The sequence below is a fragment of the Ambystoma mexicanum genome, chromosome 11 (genome assembly GCF_040938575.1).
Source record: "Ambystoma mexicanum isolate Mex_15411 chromosome 11, UKY_AmexF1_1, whole genome shotgun sequence".
Lineage (NCBI taxonomy): Eukaryota > Metazoa > Chordata > Amphibia > Caudata > Ambystomatidae > Ambystoma > Ambystoma mexicanum.
The window spans coordinates 1,067,640,980-1,067,665,377 of record NC_090934.1 but is presented as its reverse complement, the minus strand read 5'-3'; the positions used below and the strand labels follow the sequence as shown (position 1 = coordinate 1,067,665,377).

The window sequence follows — 24,398 nt, the reverse complement described above, 5'->3', positions numbered from 1 at the left end:
AGAGAAAGGGAAGAGGAGAGAGGCACCCAATAACCCCAGTTCATTAATCCCATATTTTCTATCTGCAGACATCTTACTCTTCGAGTCAGACATACAGTGCACAGAGGTCCAGCCCAAAGAGCCAACCGTGTGTTACACATCACCTTTGAAGATACGGCATTCACCCAGTCAAGACCGGCGCCTCTGCGGGAATCAGGTGAGCGTTACAGAACACAAAGCCTACCGCAAAACTCCCACCCAGGCGCTATGGAAACCTCGGATACCGACCAGCTAGCCCAGTTACTTGGGGAACTAAGAGCAGAAGTGCATGCAGCCCGTCAGGAAACGAATGCTCTAAGAAGGGAACTGATTATTTCCAAGGAGCGAACAGACGATCTCGCTAGACAATTGCTACAGTCACAAGCCGGACAAACTCCGTTACCCGCATCAGGGGCAAATCTTCCTTCAACATCCTCTACGAACCCAGTGCAGATCAACCTACCTGGGAATGTACCTCTGGCTCCGCCCGAACGATTTTCTGGTGACCCAAAGAGGTTTGCAGTATTTATTAATCAGTGCCGGTTGCACTTCTTATGCCGGCCAGCAGCCTTTCCAACTGATCAAGCTAAGGTAGCTTTCGTGCTTTCGTACCTTAGTGGCAATGCGGCAGACTGGTCGATCCCTCTAGTTAATCAAGATGATCCGGTTCTCCATGATTTTCAAGCTTTTCAGCTCAGTATGGAAAAACTGTTTGCAAGACATTCACAGGGGCAGGCCTTGGACAATGAGCTCCTTTCATTGCGACAGGGTAATCAAGACCTTTTGGCTTATATTGCGTCTTTCAACAGACTGATAGTGGAAACTCGATGGCCTGAGGACAAAAGGATTACGCTGTTTTATAGAGGTCTACGTGGAGAGCTCAAAGATGTGTTAGCCCAAGTAGTGAATCCCCCGCAAGACTGTTCGGACTATATTGACTTAGTCGTTCAAATTGACCACAGACTGCAGAACAGGAAGGCCGATCGTTCCAAGTTTGATGCTCGAGTATTTTCCAAACCACCAACTCCTACCAAAGGAGTAGACTCCGGGGAACCCATGCAAATAGGGGGCCTGAAAGGACCACTAACACAAAAGGAGCGGGAAAGGAGAAAACAGCTGCAATTATGCCTCTATTGCGGAAACTCGGGGCACTTTCTTCGAGACTGTCCGGTGAAACCAGCCAAGAAGGCAGTAGGAGCTGCAGTTACCAGGGTCACAAACTCTGAGCAGGGAAACGACCTCGCCCGACAAGAATAGAGGTCCTCTTGCCGAGCGTTAAAACCAGTTCAGTGACCTCGCATTTCGTGATACCTATGGTCCTCATTAGCCCTGAACATCCGGATCGATTACATGCGATTGAAGCTTACGTCGACAGCGGTGCCATCGGCAATTATGTGGATCATGAAATGGTTTCGAGGATGAATCTGACTCTTTGTCCAAAGGCTGTAAAGGACGTCATTACTACGGTGGATGGTACGGAGATAGCCTCCGGACCAGTAACGCATACCACCCAAGAAGTGACGCTAGTAAGTCAAGATGGACACCATGAGAAGATCGTGTTCGATGTGATCAAGGCACCTCAGTTCCAGATTATTCTAGGAATTCCTTGGTTAGAGAAGCACAATCCTCAGATCGATTGGCGAGCAAGAACGGTTCAGTTTCCAGAATGTGTCTCTACTTGTCACCCTCGACCTGGTGTTGCACTGGCAGCAATTTCCTCGGAGGCTCCCCAGTTACCTCCTGAATACCTAGAATTCCAAGATGTTTTCCAGAAGGATCAGGCTAACTCTCTACCTCCTCATAGGTCTTATGACTGCCAGATAGACCTGATACCTGGATCTACTCCTCCTTGTAGTAGAATTTATGCCCTCACCGAGCCTGAGAATCTTCACCTCCGACAATACCTGGATCAATACCTAGCGAATGGGTTTATTCGTCCTTCCAAGTCCCCTGCTTCCTCAGCTTTGTTCTTCGTTCCAAAAAAAGAAGGGGACCTTAGAACTTGTATAGATTATCGCGCCCTGAACCAGATCACCGTTAAGAATAGATATCCGTTACCTTTGATCCCTGAACTCCTGGACCAAGTCAGAAAAGCATGCATATATACATAGCTGGATCTTAGAGGAGCCTACCACTTGGTACGAGTAAAAGAGGGCGATGAATGGAAGACGGCCTTCCGCACCAAGTATGGGCTATTTGAATATCAGGTCATGCCCTTCGGACTTTGCAATGCCCCGGCCGCCTTTCAATATTTTATGAACGATGTCCTCAGAGAGCTCATAGATGTGTGTGTTGTTGTTTACATTGACGACATCCTCGTTTATTCTTCATCGGAAACTGAACATCGGAAACACGTGAAAATGGTCCTCGAGAGATTGCGTCAACACAAACTTTTCGCTAAGTTGGAAAAATGTGTTTTCAACGTGACTGAAGTTGAATTCTTGGGATTCATATTATCACCAAGCGGAGTGCGTATGGATTCAAAGAAGGTCGATGCAATTCTCAAATGGCCATCGCCATCCTCCGTAAAAGGTGTTCAAAGCATGTTAGGCTTCGCTAACTTTTACCGCAGGTTTATCCCCGAATTCTCTCGAATAGTCAGCCCATCACCGCCTTGTTAAAGAAAAACAAACGTTTTGAATGGTCTACCGAGGCGGAACAAGCTTTCCAGAATTTGAAGACTAGATTTATCTCTGCACCGTTCTTAAAACATCCTCGCCCAGAACTCCCCTACATCGTTGAAACTGATGCTTCGAGCCTTGCCATGGGGGCAGTTCTATCACAAAAGGACCCAGTAACCAATCAGTTGCATCCCGTGGCATTTTGGTCCCGCAAATTCTCGCCTCCTGAAATCAATTACACTATTACTGATAAGGAACTTCTAGCTATCAAGTCCGCCTTTAAGGCTTGGCGGCATTATCTTCTGGGGGCCCGACACACCGTTACTGTGATTACAGATCACCGAAACCTGCAATATTTGAAAACCGCAAAAGCTCAATCCTCTAGGCAACTCCGTTGGGCACTATTCTTTGCCGAGTTTGACTTCATAATTACCTATCGACCTGGTACAAAAAACGGTAAAGCTGATGCCCTTTCTCGGATGGGAGTGGAAGAACATTTGATCAATCCTAAACCTGTACCTATCATTCCCGAACAAAGAATTCTAGGTGTAATCGCCACACAATCCATAGAGGAAGTTAAGGATAAAGCCAGGCTACTGGTAACTCCAGAAGACATACAGAATTGGCATCTGCAGGGAAAGGACTTTACGGTGAAGGACAACCTATTATATTTCCAAGAACGGTTATACCTGCCCAGCACAGATTTACAGAAAAAGGTAATCTCTTGTTATCACGATTCTTTAATGGAAGGACATCCCGGTATGACCAAGACCTCGGAAAAGATCAAGCGCTACTTCTGGTGGCCGTCTTGGAAAAAAGATATCAGAGACTTTATAATGTCCTGTGGAGTATGCGCCCAAAACAAGAGTCAAAAGGAAAAACCAGCCGGCCTCTTACGCCCTATTGACATCCCGCCTCGCCCTTGGCATTCGCTTTCTATGGACTTCATCACCGATCTACTTCCATGCTCCGGATACAATACGATCCTAGTAATCGTGGACCTATTCTCCAAGATGGCGCATTTCATTCCACTCAAAGGCTTACCAACAGCAGCAACTCTGGCCCGAGAATTTCTCGAAAACATCGTCCGACTGCACGGTTTTCCTTCAGTTCTAATTTCGGATCGAGGTAGTCAATTTATTTCTCATTTTTGGCGAAGTTGCTGTCGGTCGGCTCAAATTGATGTGAGACTTTCGACCAGCCACCACCCTCAAACCGACGGACAAACCGAGAGGACCAATCAAACTCTGGAACAGTATTTGCGCTGCATGCTACAACAAACCGAAAAAACTTGGAAAGATATCCTTTGGATAGCCGAATATGCCTACAATAACTCTGTCCACTCGGGAACTGGGAAGACCCCGTTTTTTCTTTTATACGGTAGTCACCCTCGAACCTCGGAGTTGGATCCACTCCAAGATCTTGGAACACCAGCAGTAGACCACCTGCATTCTACAATCACCCAAGCCTTTAAGGAAGCCGTTTCTCACCTTCAAAGGGCTAAAGAACAATACAAGAAAGGAGCAGACCAACATCGGGAGGAAGCCCCCCAATATGAAGTAGGAGATCAAGTCTGGTTATCCACCAAATATCTACCTCTAAAAGGACCACGCACATTCAACCCAAGATACCTTGGTCCCTATTCCATCACTACCATAGTAAATCCAGTAGCGGTCAAGTTGGACTTGCCCCCTCACATGAAGATACATCCGGTCTTCCACGTCTCTCTATTAAAACCCGTGCAACCTCAAACCCGACTAACTACATCTCCAAAACCTATTCTAGTTGATGGAGAACTCGAGTTTGAAGTCAAAAGCATCCTGGATTCCAAGATCTCCAAATCTAAACTATTTTACCTGATTGACTGGAAAGGCTACGGTCCCCAAGAAAGATCCTGGGAACCTGCAGAATATGTCCACGCGCCTCGTCTAATCAAAAGATTTCATCGAACATTTCCTAACAAGCCCAAACCCCCGGAGAAGCCCGGTTTGGGAGGGGCCTTGAGGGGGGGTGCTGTCATGATCTCTGCTTCCAAAAGATCAGGACTTGCCCGACTCCCTTGGAAGCAGACCCATAACCCTGGTTCCGAGTGCCAGCCAGTCCCAATTGGGACCTTTTGGACCCTGTCCTGGCGCCAGTGGCACCAGGCTCGTAAAGATGCCCAGTCCCAGCGCTGGAAGCGCCGGGCTCATAATGCTTGGGTGGACTTACCTGCAGCAGACCATGCTGCTTACTTACCTGCCAGTTGAACCCCTGATCCTCTTCTGTTTGGGACTACTTTTCCTGTTGGGTGGGGCAGGAGCCACTCCCTAGGTTCAGAACACTGGAACTCTTCTGGAAAGCAGGAACTCTTTTCTTACCTAGGCGTGGCTGTGGAAGGAGACACCTAAGCACTACAGGAGGCTATTTAAACCACACCCGATGGATGAATCTTGCTTTGTGTTATTCTGCATTCTCTGCAGCAGAACGCTCATCGTGTCTTCTGCTTCTGATCCTGATCCTGGGCCTAAGGGAACAAAGGCTTACCATCCTGGAATCCAGTCTTCAGCAGCACCTGTAAAGACAAAGAAAGAACAGGTTAGCACTACGGTCTTCAGTGGCAGCGCATCTCTTACCTGGTCCATCGGCTGTCACCAACGCCTCGCGCTGCATTCCGGCATCTGAAAGACAAAGGCTTACCTACTCTTCGCATGCTCCGGAGGTCTTCGCACTGCATTCCGGCATCTGAAAGACAAAAGCTTACCAGCTCTTCGCACGCTCCGGAGGCCTTCGGCGCTGCATCCCGCATCTGAAAGACAAAAGAAGGTGCGTTTAAAGACATTGGGCAACTTTATTACTCACGTACCATTACTCTTCCCACGCCGAATCCAGTGGGTATTCCAGCACCCTTCAGCTTCTCTAAAGCTCCGAACTTGTACCTGCAAGATAAAAGGGACAGTTAGTGCGCATCGTGAAGCAGGCTACAAGCGCTTACTTACGTGCTTCCAGGCGCTTCTATTCCTCACGCTGGTTCGATCCTCAACTCTCATCAGCCCGCCATCCGCCATCGCCGGAACCCTGCAAAACAAGAGATATCATTACAAAAGACTTTTAAGACATTTGAAGTGCCCAGAACTTACCGTTCGTGCAGTTAACGACGGACAGCAGTCCTCTGAGGTCAAGAGGCCTGCACCCTTATCCGGTGAAGAAACTGGTTACGGCACCCTGCCCCGAGGCAGATGGAGAGCTCGGCGTTCAATTACCTAAGGTGAGGGCGTTAACCTTTGGGGTTCTACAGGAGAAGAGAAAGGGAAGAGGAGAGAGGCACCCAATAACCCCAGTTCATTAATCCCATATTTTCTATCTGCAGACATCTTACTCTTCGAGTCAGACATACAGTGCACAGAGGTCCAGCCCAAAGAGCCAACCGTGTGTTACACATCACCTTTGAAGATACGGCATTCACCCAGTCAAGACCGGCGCCTCTGCGGGAATCAGGTGAGCGTTACATTAACCCAAAAATGGGTCCGTGATCAGGCAGGAGGCAGGTAATGAAGAGTTGAGTCGTAATCCAAAGGCAAAACACCAGTGGTCCGTGGTCAGGCAGGGTTCAGGCGACAAAAGGCAGAATCAGAATCCAGAAGCAAAACAAATAGCGGTCCGTGATCAATTCGAGGAAGGCATGAAGAAAAGGTTACAAAAACCAAACAGCAAAGTTCGTAACGCCACCGAAGGTTGTTCAGAAGCGCCGGCAACTTCAGGGGGAAGGGTTTAAGAAAGATGAATCATGTGACTGCATTGCGTGCTGCCGTCAGCGCAGGGCGGGCCAACCTGCGGTGTAGAGGACGCCAGCGTTGCCAAGCGACCTTCCAAGCGCCAGGCTGCGTTCCGGGTAAGCAGAAAGTTATGCGATTACGGGCGTGCCTACACTTGTATTTCGCTACTGCTCGCACCTTCCCTGCTACATTACCAGGACGGCAGGGAAACTTGACAGAGCAAGGCAGGTTTACCTTTGTCCATGATCTATGAGATTTGATTCTTTAGGTCTAGCAGGGCGGATTCTGTTCCATGCCCAAAACGGAAACCAGATTGCCTTTTGCCCAATATGGAATTAGCTTCTATGTATGATTGGATCTGCCTTATCCAAGATTTTCAGAACGAATGGAACTGTCATTATAGGTCTGTAGTTGTTGGGTTACGCTGGGGCAAGTGTGTCTTTTTTTAGAAGGAGATGCACCCAAGCTTCTTTGAGACTGTTTGGTACAGATCCTGTTTTGAATGAAGCGTTAATGAAAGCGGTAATCGGGGGTGCTAAGTCGTTAGCACATTCCTTGATAATTTTGGGGGGGAGGGGGCAAATGTCTGCTTTGCAGAGAGATGGTTTGAGGTTTTTGATGTGTTTGAGGACCTCGGATTCTGTAATGTCTCTGAAGACGAATTGGGCGTGTTTGAGGTTGCTACTCTTGGATTGTGCTGGAGGGTTAGCTTTTTGGTTCGGGAGGGCATTGCAGTGGTTGTGAGTTTTATTTTGGAGGAGCTTTATTTTGTTGAGCATGGCGGACTGGATGCTGGCGCACCAGGCCTTGTCTTTAATTATCTCATCTGAAGTAATCGGGGGTGTGACTAGTTCGTTAAAAATTGTGAATATCTCTTTAGCTTGTGAGTTAGCCTTTGAAATCCTCTCATTAAAAGAGTTTCATTTTGCTGTTATGATAGCTTTTTTATATTGGAGAACTATCTGTTTGAAGAGGCTCTTATTTAGGTCACTAGGATCCGCTTGCCAGTTTTTAGTGACTGACGCTTTTGTGCGCGGAGCATTGGGAGTTCGTCCGAGAACCATGAGTTACAATGAAATTATTGTTTTTCTTTCTTACTTTCAAGTGGAGCTATTGAGTTTATGGCATTGGTAAGAGTATTGTTAAAGATGGCTGATAGTTTATTTGGATCCTGAGAGAAAGGTGGTGCTAGCCAGGGGTTTTTGAGGTAGGGTCGCAGGTTGTTCGCGTTAAGTTTTTTTGAACTTCTTGTTATTGCAGGTGGCGCGTGGGTGAGAGCTTTGGGGCTAGACAGTTGCGTTAAGAGCACCAGGGACCATGGGTTGCCGCACCCTCCATCTCTGTTATCGGTGCCCTAGCAGCCAGTTGGTGGAAACTCCACTCATTCGGCGCGTGTACATTTTGTTATGCTGGGTTTTACCCCATTGCCTTTCCGGAGCCTGAAAAATGCAGTTCCACAAGGTTTGTGATTTTCATTTCTTCCAATCTTTTATTCTCTTGAATTCATCAATTGATGATATAGCAGGTGGTGCCGACACGTGTTTCGACCTATCAGGTCTATTTCTAGGCTGGTAGGTAATATAGAGGGATTGTCTTAAGTCCCGCTTGTTGCAGGCAGGTCAGTTAATTACTGGGTAGTTGTATTGGCGAGGGCTCGGTCCGCTCAGTTGCTTGGTTATTAGAGGTCAATACCTCTTGTATTGTATCCGTTTCTGCAGAAGGGTCATTATATCCTAAATGTAGGTCTCCTAGTAGAAGGATTTTAGAGGATTTTTTGATGTTGTTACTGAGACGGTGGGAGAGGTGCTCTTGGAAGTCTGCTGTGAGTCTGGGAGGTCTATACAGGATGTGGATATTGATTACATTTATGGGAGAGAGCGTAAGCTTGGCTGAGAGGATATCTGCTTTTCCACCCCATGTACTAGGGTCTGCTAGCCTAATGGACAATGAATCTTTGTGGATAAGGGCGACTCCCCGTCCAATCCTCTCAGGTCTATCTTGCCTCAAGATGGCGTAGCCTGGGGGGTAGGGCTAGTGCAATAGCTGGGCAGGAGGCATCATTGAGCCATGTTTCGATGATGCTTAGTAGGTCAAGATTATGTGGATAGTAGATCATTTATCTCTAAGGTAGGGAACGTATGTTCAGTAGTGCACATTTGAGAGGTGGGTATCGTGCACTTTTGAGTTTTTTATTTATATTAGGGTGAGATGATGTGTACTTGTTTTGGTGTGCGGTACTGAGAGACTTAGTGTGTGGTAGTGCTGATGCAGGTTGGAGTGCTTTTGCCCATATTGGTGTGGGGGTGTTGGCGCAGTGCAGATGCCTAATCTGGTATTTCTTGACGTGACGGGTGTGGGTGAGCATATGAAGTATCTTGGAAGTGATCGGTTTCTGAGACTGTGGAGTCTGATTGCTAGACTGGGTGGCTGAGACTGTATGATGTTATAGTCTGGTGATGTAGCATGTGAGTTAAGTGCAGGGCAATGAGTGTGGTGTGCCGGGTGTGGGTGGGGAGCAGTGGGTGCCATTATTTTGAAGGCTATAGTGAAGGTTATTATGATGGCTGGGCGGAGTGTGGCAAAGAGAGAGCGGGTGTGTGAGTCTTTGTTGTGAGTTGAAGGTGATATCTTGGGCAACATGTTAGTGGAGAGTAACTGAGTGGGTGCGTGCAGCTGGTGTACGGCAGGATATATCAGTGTGATCGTGCAGCTAGTAGAGGAGCAGTGGTGAAAAGACTGCCCAGTTGGAATGAGAGGGATTGTCTGTGTCGGCTTAACAAATGGTGGTAGATGATTAGTGGGTCACAGTTTTAGCATGTTAACAGTGCCTAGATTCGATTTTCAAAGTATAAGCAGGAAAAGCTAAATAGTGGTAGGTCCCAGGTAGGTAACAGATTCAGCATTTACACAGTGCCTAGATTCGATAGTCAATGTATGAGCAGGCAAAGCTAAATAGTGGTAGGTTACAGGTAGGTAACAAATTCAGCAAATACACAGTGCCTAGATTTGATTTGCGTATTATGGGTAGGAGGTGCACAATAGTGGTGGCAGCAGGATGGTAGCAGTTCAATTAGTTACAGACAGTGACTTAAGACGATTTTCAGAAGTTATACATGTTGTAATGGGAGGAGAAATGGGGCGAGGGTGAACGATCTGTTGACAGCGTGTGGCGGTAAGAGGATGGGCGGTATGGCTCAGTGGGAGCAATGCGCCGGCAATCGGAACGATAGATATGCCTTGGATAAAGTGGGCTTAGGGGACATAGTACACAGTGGAGTGGATATAGGTAGGTGTTGTGCAGGGCTTAGTGGCACGCCTAGCAGGATTAGAAAGTACCTTTAGAGTGTTCATCCATGGGGAAGGTGTCCGTTGTGCAGAGAGTCCGGCCGACGGCTGGGAAGGCGTGGACAGGCTGGGACAGGGCAATCGCCTTTGTGAGTAGGCCTTTGTGTTATAAGTTTCAATTTACTAAAGCCCCTCTCTCCACTTTCTACTGTAATTGGAATTGTTAGTAAGATCATTATGGCAACCCACACATTTGGAAACAACCAATGTGTTTTTGAACGATGAAATTGCTGCAAATCTTCAAGGGGCGTAATAGAACTCTTCTGAAGCGATGGCTGGATATGTCTCAGTTCCTCAGCCAACTGGAAACCATCTAGATCAGATTCTGGTGCACTATCACCACCCTTTGCTAACAATTGATCCAGGTTCTTGCACAGTTGTATCAGTTCTTCTTTTCCAGGCAAGAGCTTTATGTTGTACAGGAAACCCCAATTTGTATTGTGCACAGACAACTGGGCAAAGCGCATTTCAAGGGAAGTAGTTATGGCATCAATCAGGGTATAAAATACGGTTACTATAAAAAGTTCTTCTTCATTCTCAGGGGTCCCGAGTGTCATAGGCAAACATTTTCCTTTTTTCCTATGCCGTTTACGGACACGGGGACACACTGGGGGCACACAGTGGGACACGGGGACCAGTGGGGGCACACAGTTGTGTGTGGAGATCCCCCCACCTGGGCAATCTGTAGAAGAAAGATACAAGCCCAGGCTATATATTGTTCACACTAGACTTTCCAATAGTTCTGCAACCCCAAAGTACCTTGGCGTTGTAGCGTTCCGCGTCGGGGAATCGATGGCCCTTCTTGAGCGTCCTCCCTTTCAGGCAGGAGTCACGGGTCGTCGAACGTCCGGCGGAGAACAGGTCGAGCTACGACGGTGAAGTGGCCGCGTTGTTCCTAGCGGTGCTCGTTGACGGGGAAGCGTAAACATCCTGCAAGGAAGTGGCGTGTGGGGCATCTCGGTGTCGATAGTGCTGGACCGCAAATAGTTGAAGAACTGTGGCCCAGCAAGGACGTCGAGTCTTCGGCGTCTCTGTGGTCTTTGGGTGGCGGGAAACCCACCGGTGGATGCTCCTCGGCACGTCGACGGTCAGGCCTTCTCCGGCAGGATACAGCGGCGACGATGCGGATGAAGGCGTCCTTGAATCAATTAAGTTCTTAGGCAACGGGAGCACGGTGGCTCCAGTCGGCGATGGCGGTCGGCGACAGTGGCGGACAACAGTCTGGGCGCTTCTCTTTGGAGTTCCACAGCAATCCCCACATCGGGTCGGCAGCCTGTCGAAGGTCTATCTACCAGGGAGCTTAGGCAAAGATCAGCTGTGCACGATGGTCCCTCGTAGTTCGAAAAGAGGGTGCCTTACCAGGTCCTCTCTGGGTCAGTCCTTGAGGCACAGCAGCTTTCAGATTGCGAAGGAGAGCAACAGTAACTCTTCTCGTCCAGCAGGGCTTCAAGATCAAGCTTCAGTTACTCCAGTTACTCGTTGTAGTGGACTTCAGCTTCTGAACACGATACCTAGCAGTGAGAGGTCCCCAGATATACTGTTGATCTCCCATTCATTCCGCTGGGTCACACTCATGCATCCAATCACGACTAAGGTAATTCACGCAGGCAGGCAGGCAGACAATCAGGCACACGGGGCATTCAGGCCATTCACTTCTCTCCAGACATTCACAACAAGTTATGCGTACTGGGACAAGTACCGAGCCATTCAACACTCCAAGCTGCAGTCATACTGGTTTCGGGCAGAGCTGTCTCAGCCATTGTGTCAAACACCAGATAATAGACAGTCACAACACAGAATGCATATTCGTCACACACTCCATTCACCCAAGTCCCACCCACAGGCGTACCCACAACATACGATCGTTGAGAAGGCTCCAGCCAGTCTGGTCAGCACTTCCCCACACTACCATACACAGAACTTCCACCCAACAGCCAGTCAGGGGAAAGGGACAGAGGCAGGGCTTCCCGGGACTTCGGGAAGATCAAGGTAACAGGGGATGGAAGGCAAGAGGCCATGGTCTCCATCGGGAATCTACCAATTCCAATGACAGGGCCTGGGCATCCCAAAATGGAGGACGCTCAGGGCACCAGTCATTTCAGCACGGAGCTGCCACCAGCCTTTATCCTGCTCTGTGGGTCACACACAGGTGCCCAAAAACATACACTAGGTGCACAGGGTTGTACCCCTACCCATAGGTTCCGGAAGGGTATCTCATGGGTCTATTCACCAAACCAAAAGAGAGAGCGCTGCACCGCCAGGAGTCCCACATGAACTCCTGCGTGGAAAACACGACAGAACACACGATAAAAAGCAGTAAAGGACAAGGATACGGAGGCCCTGTCCCTCCGATGCATTTCCAGCATCACAGTCGCCTCCCCCCATACTGAGGTTAGGGTGCCTTATCTCCCAGGAGATAGACACCCTCATCCAGACGGTCAACATACCTTCTGGAAAGGCCGTCTGCATTATCGTGACTCTTCCCTGGTCTGTGCTCAATGGTAAAGTCTAGCCCTTGCAGACTAATCGACCACCTGAGCAGTTTTGGGTTTTCACCCTTCATCTGCATAAGCCACTTAAGGGGCTTATGATCGGTTTGGACCTTGAAAGTAGACCCGGTAAGGTAGGGCCTAAAATGCCTAAGGCTCCAAACTATACTAAAACATTCCTTTTCAACAGTAGCCCACCTAAATTCCCTACCCTTGAGTTGTCTAATGATGAATATGATCGGATGTTCTCTTCCTTTGTCATCTAACTGGGACAAGACAGCTCCAATTCCGGTCTCGCGGCGTCAGTTTGAACGATAAAGGGCTTGCTGTAATCAGGCGCACACAACACGGGCGCCCTACACAGACTTTCTTTCAAGTCTTCAAAGGCCCTCTGATAGTCTTCCTTCCAATTAACCTTCCTCGGTTTTTTGGGCAAAGTCATAGCTGTCAGGGGTGCAGCTATGGTTCCATAGTCTGCCATGAAATTGCGATAATACCCTGTGAGGCCCAAAAAGGCTCTCACCTGGGTTTGAGTAGTGGGAGTCTCCCAGTCATGTACGTCATGTACTTTACTGGGGAGAGGTTGGATTTGACCCCCTCCTACCTCATGACCAAGATACGTGACTTTCACCTGCGCTATCTGGCACTTGGTGGCCTTGATAGTGAGGTTAGCCTTTTTTAACGCCTGCAACACTTTATCCAGATGCGTCAAATGCTCTTCCCAAGTGGAACTGTAGACGGCAATGTCGTCTAAGTACACCACACAAAAGGCTTCCAGCCCACTAAGCGCATGGTTGACTAATCTCTGGAAAGTGGCAGGGGCGTTCTTCAACCCGAAAGGCATGACTCTAAACTGGTAGAGTCCCTCTGGTGTTCAGAGCACCGTCTTTTCCTTGGCATGGTCCGTCAGAGCTATTTGCCAATAGCCTGAGGTAATGTCGAAGGTGCTCACAAATTTGGCAGCACCTATCGTGTCCACAAGCTCATCAGCCCGGGGCAATGGGTGCGCGTCAGTTTTGGTGACGGCATTGACTCCTCGGTAGTCCACGCAGAACCTCCAATCCTTGGTACCTGCCTGGGAACTTGCCTTAGGGACAAGGACCATGGGACTGGACCAGGGACTGGTTGAGGGTTCAATAACACCCAGATCCAACATCTTGGCAACCTCTGCCTGGATGTGGTTCTTAACGGTATATACGACATACGGTAGCACCTGCTTTTGACAGGCACACTGTCACCAGTGTCAATCTCGTGCCTACACCACGGTGTAAGGCCTGGTGTCAGTGAAAACAGAGAGGCATACTGTCGGAGCAAAGCCCTGCAGGCCTTCTGCTGCTCTGCTGTCAGATCGGGAGAGAGATGTACTCCCTCCACTGAGCCATCCTGAGGGTTCCTATGTAGCAAATCAGGAAGGGGCTCACTCTCATCCTATTCTTGCCCTGAAGCTAGCAAGAGACATGAGACTTTGGCTCGCCTGTGGAAAGGCTTGAGCCTGTTGACGTGGAACACCTGAGGGGCGACCCCCGAGTCTCCCATGTCAACCAGATAATTGACCTTGCCCATCTTGGAGATTATCCTGAAGGGTCCAGTCCATTTATCTGCCAAAGCCCCAGGCTTGGTAGGCTCCATCACGAGGACCTCCTGTCCCGCAGTCCAATCCACTTGCAATGCTTTGAGGTCATGCCAGTACTTATTCAATTCCTGGCTGGCATTAAGATTTGCTGTTGCTTGACCCATCATCTGTGTCATCCTCCGTCTGAGGCCTAACACATAGTCCCCCACTTGCTTGGCGGGACCTGGAGGGGTGGCCTCCCAACCTTCTCGGATCAAGGCACGGGACATCACGGGATGTCCAAAGAGTAAATCAAAGGGGCTGAAACCAACACCCTCTTGAGGTACTCTCTGTAGGCATGCAGGCATGGCAGGAGAAGATCCCACTTCTTCCTGAGGGGCTCTTCCAAAGCGCCTAACATGCCCTTGAGAGTTTTGTTAAATCTCTCAACCAAACAGTTGGTCTGTTGGTGGTAAGAGGTGGAGAATTTGTAAGTTACTCTGCATTCTTTCCACATGGTTTTCATGTAACTCGACATGAAGTTGGATCCTCTATCCGAGACAACCTCCTTAGGGAATCCAACACCAGTGAAAATGCCCAGGAGAGCCCTGGTAACCACCTTGGCCGTAACCGTCAGCAAGGATACCAGGCTCGCAGCCAAACCCTGTATGACCTGCGATCGGTCGACCGCCACAGCAGCCATGGATAGAACATCCGTGATCATCCCCAACTCGACCAAATCATTTCCCAACAAAATGTTCGCAGGCACGTTGTCCTGAACCAGGACCGGAAGCTTTGCTGTCTTGTCTCCAATCTTAATGTTGAATAAGGCTACATGCGCACCTAGCGAGTACCACGAGTACTGTTGGCTGTGAGGACCGGCTGCCTGGGAATCCTTCACATCCTCCACTTCATGACAATTCGGCCGGAGGACGTCTTTACTGGCAACACTTGTTTGCCTGACTTCGACTCAGGAAGTTGAAAGAGTGCCCGCCCCAGATTTGGCCGCACCTTTTCCTGTTTCCTTCAAAAACCGCCACTTCTGCGCACCCGCGCTGCGCACCTAGCGAGTACCACGAGTACTGTTGGCTGTGAGGACCGGCTGCCTGGGAATCCTTCACATCCTCCACTTCGTGACAATTCGGCCGGAGGACGTCTTTACTGGCAACACTTGTTTGCCTGACTTCGACTCAGGAAGTTGAAAGGTGATTTCAGAGACACTTGCAAAGACAATACCACCGCGTGTTGGGTTTATCTCTAATATTGGACTTCTCTAGTTGGTGACTGCTGTATAGTACGCCCCAAAGGGGCGTCACAGATATCTGTATAATACGCCCACAAAACGTTCATAACGTGCTTAGACTCACAATACCCATGTCATAGACACCATACTTACCACCCTTGTTTGTGTTTATTTTTCAGAGTGCCCGCCCCAGATTTGGCCGCACCTTTTCCTGTTTCCTTCAAAAACCGCCACTTCTGCGCACCCGCGCTGCGCACCTAGCGAGTACCACGAGTACTGTTGGCTGTTCGCTGTGCGAGGTGCGCTGCGGCTGGGGCGGCCCCGATTAATTGTTTTATGTGAGATTGTGTGTCATAATTCAAACTTGTCCATACAAAGTGAATTTTGAGTTGGAGGTTTTGATATCCACCTCCAATAAATTATGGCATATCGGCTCACGACTAACATGCCTCGGCAAATTGCAAACATGTATATTCCATCCACAGTCTGCACAAATCCGATTTTGGATGATAGAATTAATATAAATCCACAAGAATTCCTCTCTGCCCATTCTGTCTGTTCCATAGACACAGGTAAAACTACATCAGCAACACCTAAGTTTTGTTTTGATGTGAATACAGACGATTCTATTGTATCCATATCCTCAATGTCTACCTCTCATTTGAAGGTTTCAAAGGAAGGGGCTCATTCCAATTTAAAGAGCAATTCTCTTGCTCTCAACACTCCGAATGCGGCGGCGAACGCGCGCCCATTATCAGATATTACAATGCTGGCGTCAACGCGAAATTGTCCTCGCTTATCTTCACCACGGCATGGCACTTCTCCAATTTTCTTTCCCTCCCTGTTGCAAGATCATACAAACTCTACTGCAGAGTCTAATCTAAGTGAGTCTCCAATCGCATGGAGTATGTCAATATATCCACCTGTAGATCAACAGCATAGTAAACTATGTACGAATGATCAGTCTCAATCGCTGTCTCAATCACACACCTCTGTTTCTATGTTACATTCATTTGCATTGCCTACACCGAGACCCCCAAAAATAGCTGAGACTGACTTACTCTCACAACACGCAGCTATGATACAGCCGGCTATGTTAGCCATCAATACAACTATTATGAGCCTTTGTAAGTTATTTGAGTCCTTAGACACAAAGGTGTCACAACAATCAAGACAATTCAACGATCTAATGAAATGGCTATCAGCCCATTATGTTTCATCTGTAGAAAAAAACATAGTTTTACCATCAAGTGTTATAACGAACTCTGACTACACAGGGAGGAGCGAAACGTCAAAGTCGGCAATGTCTGAGTCTACCCCTATTCATGTGCCGGTTCCAGACAACGTAAAATATACTGCATTACCTTTTATTACTGGCATCATTCGCCCAATTGAAAAAGAGACTGGTAGCCCATTAGTGCAACATGAACCTAATTTGACGGCTCAAACAGACACTACATCAGTTTTTGAAGTGGTACCTCTGTTACTTGAGTCGTCGCATAGCAAAAAAATTATACAATGTGTGGGCCATTTGGATGCATTAAAAGCTAGGAACCCCAAGGTTGCTCCAAAGAAACCACTGGCCTTAAAAAAGACCAAGAATATGGTCAATGTAAAACAAACAAAAAAAACCTTGAATTCCTTTTTCAAAGCCCTGGGTAAGTCATCTGCATTACAAGGTAAAGAAATACCACATACAAACCTCCCTTTCAAGGATGGGCAACCCCTGATGTTTTCAGGTGCCTCACGGACTGATTACTCTCTGAAAAAAATCAATGAGGAGGCTCAGTTGATTCTTGCAAATTCGGCATCTCTGGCAGATCAGACTGCTAAATCTAAATCAATCACACAACAAAATTTGCTTCACTCTGGTCTTGTGAAATCCTCTGTAGAGTACACACATGGACCTGTGATATTAGCGACACAGTCTAATGACAAAATATTGGAAGACTCTTCGTCACCTTTGTCAAAGTTGGTATCCACCATAGAGCGGAACATTGAGGCCGATAAGCAATATTTGGTTCTAAAATCACAAAATGATGCACATAGAAGACACTTTGGAAAATGTTGCACTCCTGACATAAGGAATATCAGAGAAGGAGATAATGAGCAGAGTCAAGGTACATTGAATATCAAAAGTGGGCTGAGATCAATGATGCCTCCAACTAGCACTGTACCATACTCAGACGTGCAAAATAAACAAAAGCTCAAATTAACTCCAACTGATTCTGTATTGCCCATACAGTTAGCAAACTTTAAACAAACGATTGATGACTACCTGGCCACTAGTCTTGCTCAGGCGAAAAATGCCTTGATTAAGTCCTCTGGTGCTATGGAAGACAGAAAGCTTCCATCTTTGGCTTCTACTCAAAATCAAAAGAGAGAAGATGACGAGGATTACCGTGAGTATAAACTACAGGGTATGCCCAGCTTGCAATGGGCGCCCCCGAAAAATATTAGGGAGACGGTGTCACGTCATCTTAATCCACGACGTGAACATTTTTACACACTTATTCTAAAATGCAGAGAGGGAAATTTTCCTACCTACGATCTGAATCGTAAAAGCGTTCTTAACATCTTCCGAGACATCAACGATCTTAAAAAACTTGTGTCTAATGATATTGAACAAATAGAATTCATTTCCGAGCTATCAACATCAATTGTTAGGCTATGGATTCCCTCAGGACTGGTTAGAGATGCAATTTGGCAATGCAGAATGCAACTGTTCACTATGGGCTTTCTACTAGCGGAAGAACCTAAAAAAATGTCTGAGCAAACCCAATACCTAAGACCTAAATCGAACATTTATGGTGGTGTGAAGTATGAGCTGAATGATGCCCCGATTGATGATTATATGCAACAGTAACCATCAATAGTGGATGTGGCAAGTACCATTTCTCTATTAAGTTGGAATACGAGGGGCTATCATCATCTTCCGCGTACTTTTGCAGATTTTAATGATAAATATCAGCTGATAGCTCTTCAAGAGACTTGGCTCCTTGCTCCTCCAATCTGGGACGGCTATGATATCGTCCTACTTCCTGCGCTTCCAAGTGGAGGCCGTCCCTCGTCAGGTCTATTAGTGGGTGTTCACAGTGCTAGTGGGTTTTCCCTTGCTCCGTGGGCTACGGTAGGCGCTCAGATCCAATTAGTACTTATTAAGGGCAATACACAAGAATTAGCCCTATTAAACATCTATCGCGATCCCCTCACAATGAGTGATGTAGTCTTTTTTGATGGTATGGAAGAAGTATTGAATCTAATTTCTGCTCGAACATCGATTATTCACACCATCGTAGCTGGAGACCTCAATCTGGACTGCTGTGATGGTACCAATCTTTCCCCTGCGGCCCATAAATGGGCAACTTTGATGGCAGACAGAAATCTACATAAACTAAATGGGTCAGTAGAAGGGGATACACATTCCAATTTCACCTGGCATCGGGGAGCTAGCACAAGCACGCTAGACTACATCTACGTGAGCACAATGTTGTTTCAAAGTGTCCACTATTTCTCAATCATGCCCCATCCGAACAGTGATCATTGTCTCTTAGTAGCACAATTGGCATGGTTTTGTGAACACAGTCTACCACATCAGATGCACACTGCTGTATCATTGGTTAACAACGCTAGAAATCGACTCAAGTGGAGTGCTCGGGGGATGGAGACTTTTACAACCATTCTGGAAGATGATGCATGGCGTACCAATGGGGTCTCATATTCAGACCTTTTAAAACCATTTACTCGCACTATTGCCATTGTAAAACATAATCATGTCAGCCATCCGCATATTTACGATTCTTCCATCAAGATCATAAAAGCGGAATGTCGGAGAATAAGGAAAAACATACTCTTCCAGAATGGCCCATATTGTCGACAACTTTTGAACACTGCCAAGTGCCGATATAAAAATTGGCTCAGACAAAGGAAATCCCTTAGATTTCAACGTGATAGTCTCACTATGTTGGCAGCAATGAAACATAAAAATTCAGCACAAATGTGGCAAATGTTCAACAATCAGCATGACCTCTACAAGGTGACGCCCAAATCAATGGCGTCTCCGAAAAAGACTGGTGCATGCATTTTTCTAACTTATATGATGACCCAGCCTTTGCCAATTTTGAATACAAACCGGCTAGAAATGATCCCTGGCAACTTGATGTGTCTGAAGAGCTGATTTTGTCGATTATAGCAAAACTCAGCTCATCAAAAGCTCAAGGTCCAGATGGACTATCGAATGCCATGTTCAAATCAGACCCAAAATCATGGGCATATATTTTGCATCTCATATTTAAAAACATTCTTGATACCCATAAAATACCATCAACTTGGAAAACGTCAATCATAATACCAATTTTCAAGAAGGGAAATCGGTGTTTACCTGCTAGTTACCGACCGATAGCCCTCCTCGATGCGCCGGGGAAGGTATTTGCAAAGATCATTCTATCCCAATTTAATGCTTGGACACTCCGTACAAACTTACACGATCCCCATCAAACGGGTTTTGTGGCGGGCATGGGGACTTCAATAAACCTTTTTTGCTTAAATGCAATTAAAATGCAGTGTCTACATGGGGAGCAGTCAGTTTTTATTGCATTCATTGATCTCCATGCAGCCTTTGACTCTGTTAGCCGGGTACTCCTAATGAATAAGCTGCGCGGAGATCACTGTCCTACAATGCTTATGGATATAATATATGCCCTTCATTCAGATACATCAATCATGGTACGATTGACTCTGGGGGGCCTTCTGTCACAAAAAATCTTGACCGCAAGAGGGCTCAAACAAGGATGTTTACTAGCATCTGCCATATTTAATTACTTTATTCAGGATGTAAGATTTGCACTGCAGAATGTTGTCTCGGATTCACCAAAACTGAACGGTTATCCCATACAAACTCTCCTTTATGCAGACGACCTAGTCTTAATTGCTAGGACACAAGTGGGACTTCAGCGCCTTTTAAATGCATTTATGACATATACTGTTTCCAATGAACTGAAAGTGAATTTCACTAAAACACAAATTGTTGTGTATTGTCCCAAAAGACGTGGAACCTCATATGTATGGTCCATGAATAACATACCGATCATGAGAGTGCCACAGTATGACTACTTGGGTATTGTGTTTGAGACTGGTAAACACCCAAAGGGTCATATTTTGCGCATTGAAATGAGATTAACATCCCTCACATCACAGGCTATCATATTGATGCATAAATATGGCAAATTTTCGGTCCTACCAGCTTGGCACTTCTGGACATCAAAAGCTATCCCAGCACTTATATATGGGTTAGACACCTTTCAAGATATCCCATCTGACTTGTTAACAAAATGGGAGGGGAGATACTGGCGCCGTATCTTGCATTTGCCAAACTGTATACCAGTCCCCTGGTTGAGGTACGAGCTTGGATTAATTTCACTACAAGCTGTCATAAATTGGCGAAAATGTGCTTTTCTTAGAAAATGCCTAGTTTCTACTGCTACTGAAGCATTCTTGAAACTTATTTCATCATATTTATTTTCAAGTAAGCATCAGTTTATTACATCATGGCTATCATCTGTCTATCATGTGTTAATTGAAGCAGAGGTATCATTAAACCTCTCGTTATATAATCCAGATAAAGCGAAATCAAAAATATATCAAACAGACTGGATTGCTAATAGGCAGAGATGTCTCACATATGTTGATGCTGATGTAATCCGATTTCCTCACAAAAAAATGCGCATACTGCCTGCATATTTAATACGTTGTCCCTCAGCTAAATGCCGACGCCTCATTATGAAATTGCGTCTTAATTTATGGGACACCAAAGATCTGTTGGCAAAAAGAAAACTAATAACTCAAGCAGAAAACTTTTGTCGTTTTTGCTTGTTGGCGGAGGTACGAGAGACCATGAGGCATCTAATCACAGAATGCCCTGTTCTCCGTCCACTTCGTGAAATACATTTCGCACGACATTGCAACTATTTACAGCTTGCATCCGAAGATCTAACTTGGTCCTTAATCATAGGATCAAACTATCTCCCTCTACAGATTGCTGCTATAAACTTTCTGCAAAGTTTACACTTAGAATTGGAATCAGAATGAATTGATGCTGCGATATTTTGGTTCACTTTTCTGGTACTTAGTGATTAGCTAAACCTGTGATGCGTTGGATTAATTTTGATTTTATGGTATCGCATAATTCTGCTATGTATGTTTTATATTTCTTTTCTTTTCTCTTTTTGCCTTTGTATAATGTGTATTACAATGTTTTAAATGTGTGAATATTGATGTATTTATACTTAAATTTTGTTTTGAAAGGTTGATTAATTTCAACTAGAACAAATAAAAAAAAAAAATAAAAAAAAAAAAAATAAGGCTACATGCGATAATTTGGGAGGCCCACCAGCTAACCTGGTGGTTCCCAGAGGAGAACCTACATAGTCCTCTGGCTTGAGCAGGGTCCTGTCCACCACTGTCATGCTTGCCCCAGTGTCTCTCAAACCAGTAGAAGGCTGGCCATTCAAGAGGACACTTCTCAAAAACCTACGAGTGTTCTGTGGGATAGTCGCCAGTACTTCTGCGTACTGGACCCAGGCCCCAAGGGACACTAAAGAAATGTCTACGGGAGCACCGAAGGTGATCCCAGTAGAGGAGGGGAGACGGTGGCCTCCACCTCAGGTACGGAGTAGGGATAGGTCAGGCTGGCAGCCTGGACTCCAAGTGCCTTACCCTTACACTTGGGGTCACCCCTTTGGTGGTCCAGAGCCCCGTAATCCCAACAAGTGCCAGGAATGCGGGGTACGGTACTGGAGCCACTGGGACCCTGCTTTGCAGCAGGCGGACCACTACTCTTACTCCCACCCACAACAGACTTATCCCCACTAGGTTTTTGGGTCTTCGGAGAGGAAGGTTTTGGTTTACCCGACTGTGACTGCTATTGGGACTCCTCAGCTTTCTGAGAGGCCCCTTTTCTTTGTCCTTGTCCTTGTCCTTCCCACTGGAGTCCTTAGGGGACTGTCATGATGCCTACCCCCGGGCATCCGGATCGAGTCCATCAGCCCCGGGAGCAGGCATCCAGATACTCATTAAAACCCCAACAGCCCCGGCTGGGGGCTGTTTGGATTCAGTCTCATCAAAGAAATCAGTCCTGGCGCCATAGGCGCCAGGCTCATAGACTTTACTTATCTTATGCAGACCATGCTGCAAATGAGCCCAAGCCAACGTGAGGCCTGGATGGGACTATTTTATTACAGAGACTATTTTTCACTCGGGTGTGGTTCTGGGGAACTTCTTACCTGGGACTACTTTGCAGGCTATTTAAACCACGCCCGAACAGCAGCCCATGCTTTGCGTTATTCTGCCTCCAGCAGCGTGACGCTCACCGTGTCTGCAAGTCAGCATCCAGTCTTCTGCCACAACCGCCTTGAATCCGGAGCTCCCAGACAAAAGGCAAAGAAAGGAGAAGAGGTTAGATCACAGACATTATTTGATTCCTTACCTGATTCCGGACCCAACACATCTCCGAGCCTGGATAGGACATTATTTCAGCACGCGTCGCTTTGCCAGCAGCAATGCCGCGTTATACTCACCAGTCCACCGCATCTTTTGACTCGGCACTGCCTCCATCATTTTCTTCGACGAAACCCAGCACCTGGGGGAAAAACAAAAGGAATAACAAGGTGAGCCGAGAAAACCAACACGGACAATCTCTTTGCCACCATAGGCCTACCTGCTTTACCACCGGAGGTATTATTCTTTAATTCGCCGCATCTTCCTATGCCGCACCTATAAAGGCAGAGAAAACAGCAAGTTAAACTCATACAGACTCTTACCTGAACGCCATCAGCTGCCTCCAGGCAATATTCTTTTGGACCCAGCTGCAACCTAACGAGGGAATGGAACAAGAGTGAACATCGGACATATTGAACTCTTTGAACTTTATAGACACTGGAGTCAATATTCCTCCGGATCTCCTCCAGTACCTTCAACCCAGTGACGTAACTGGTATCTACGCACCCATGCATGCCATGCAGGATGGAGAGCTCATCATTTAAAAACATAAGGTGAGGTTACCAAAAGGGAATATCGGAGGTGATTAGTGGGGAGAACGAGAACTGTTGGGGGGCCATCACTAAAGTCCACGGGTGGCTAAATCCCTTTCTCCACTTGCAGGAGAATACTTCTATGAGTCCAGCAGACAAGATTAGGCAGGCCAGTCCAGACTATCATCTCTTCACTACGCATCACGTTGGTGGAGACCGCAGCTGTCTGGGTCCGATCGACGCCCCTGTGGGAACCAGGTGAGCGTAACAGGGACACCCGGTGGGAGACCCACTTGTCAGCCAACCTAGCCAGCTTAAAGGGGTCCAGAATGTTCTGGTCAGCAACATACTGACGCAGCTCCGTTGAACAGGCTTCCGAAAAATGCTTAAAAAACAAGAGGTGAGACAATTCCACAAGCGTTTTCACTTTGTAACCATCAATCCACCCCATCATGTTCATATGCGCAGCACTCACCCAGTCAATCCAAGACACATTCTCTTGTTTCTTAAAATCCCTGAACCGTTTAAGATATTGGATAGGCGTCTTGCCAAACTTGGCAATTAAAGCAGACTTCATGCACTCATACTGACCCCTTTCTTCCACACTCAGCTTCAGAATAGTCACATCCAGTTTGAGGCACTCTGCTTAACAAACACTTAGCCCAATCTCTCTTGTCAACATCGTGAATTGCACAAGCCATTTCAAACGCTTCAATCCATTGGAGGATATCAGAACCCTCTGAATACATACCAACCAAATATTTCATAAACTTGTTTGCTGGGGACCTGACACTCTCAACTGGTTTCGCTGAAGTCTCCACTCGAGCTTTCTCTAGCTGGATTCGCTGACAATCAGTGTCCTTATCTTTGAGTTCAAGATCCCTATTTTTGAGTTCCACTTGCTGTGCCAACTCCTCTTTCTTAAGCTCTGCATCTATTTCCAACTTGCAATATTCAAAGGCCAACGTCATCCTTAATACCTCAAGCTCTAAAGAACTGCTGGGGTTTGGAACAGAGGCAGCAGGAATGGTGGCATTCCCAGAATCGGATTCGGCGACAACCCCCGGGGTAGAGTCCTCATTGGTTGCATCCCCCCCTTCAAGAGTTTCACAATCGTTCTGGTAGTCCACCAGGGCAGCTATCAGCTCAGCCCTAGACTTATCCACAAAGTCCAATTCCCTGGCTTCACAAGCCCTCTGGAGAGCCTCTAAGCTCATCCGAGTCAATTTACCATTCGCAATAGATTCCATTGCTTGTAATGCAGTTATCTTGTACACGACTAAACCTTAATTTAACAAAGTGCAGATATCCTTTGTAAGTGGCACGGTTATACACAGTCTTAAAACCA

At 46.8% G+C, this 24,398-nt stretch overlaps 1 protein-coding gene across 1 annotated transcript in view; it reads right to left on the bottom strand.

Moving 5' to 3' along the window:
- Nucleotides 1-24,398, bottom strand: part of WDR93 (WD repeat domain 93) — a 640,373-nt gene that overhangs the window by 474,421 nt on the left and 141,554 nt on the right. The gene's annotated exons all lie outside the window — the stretch shown is intronic.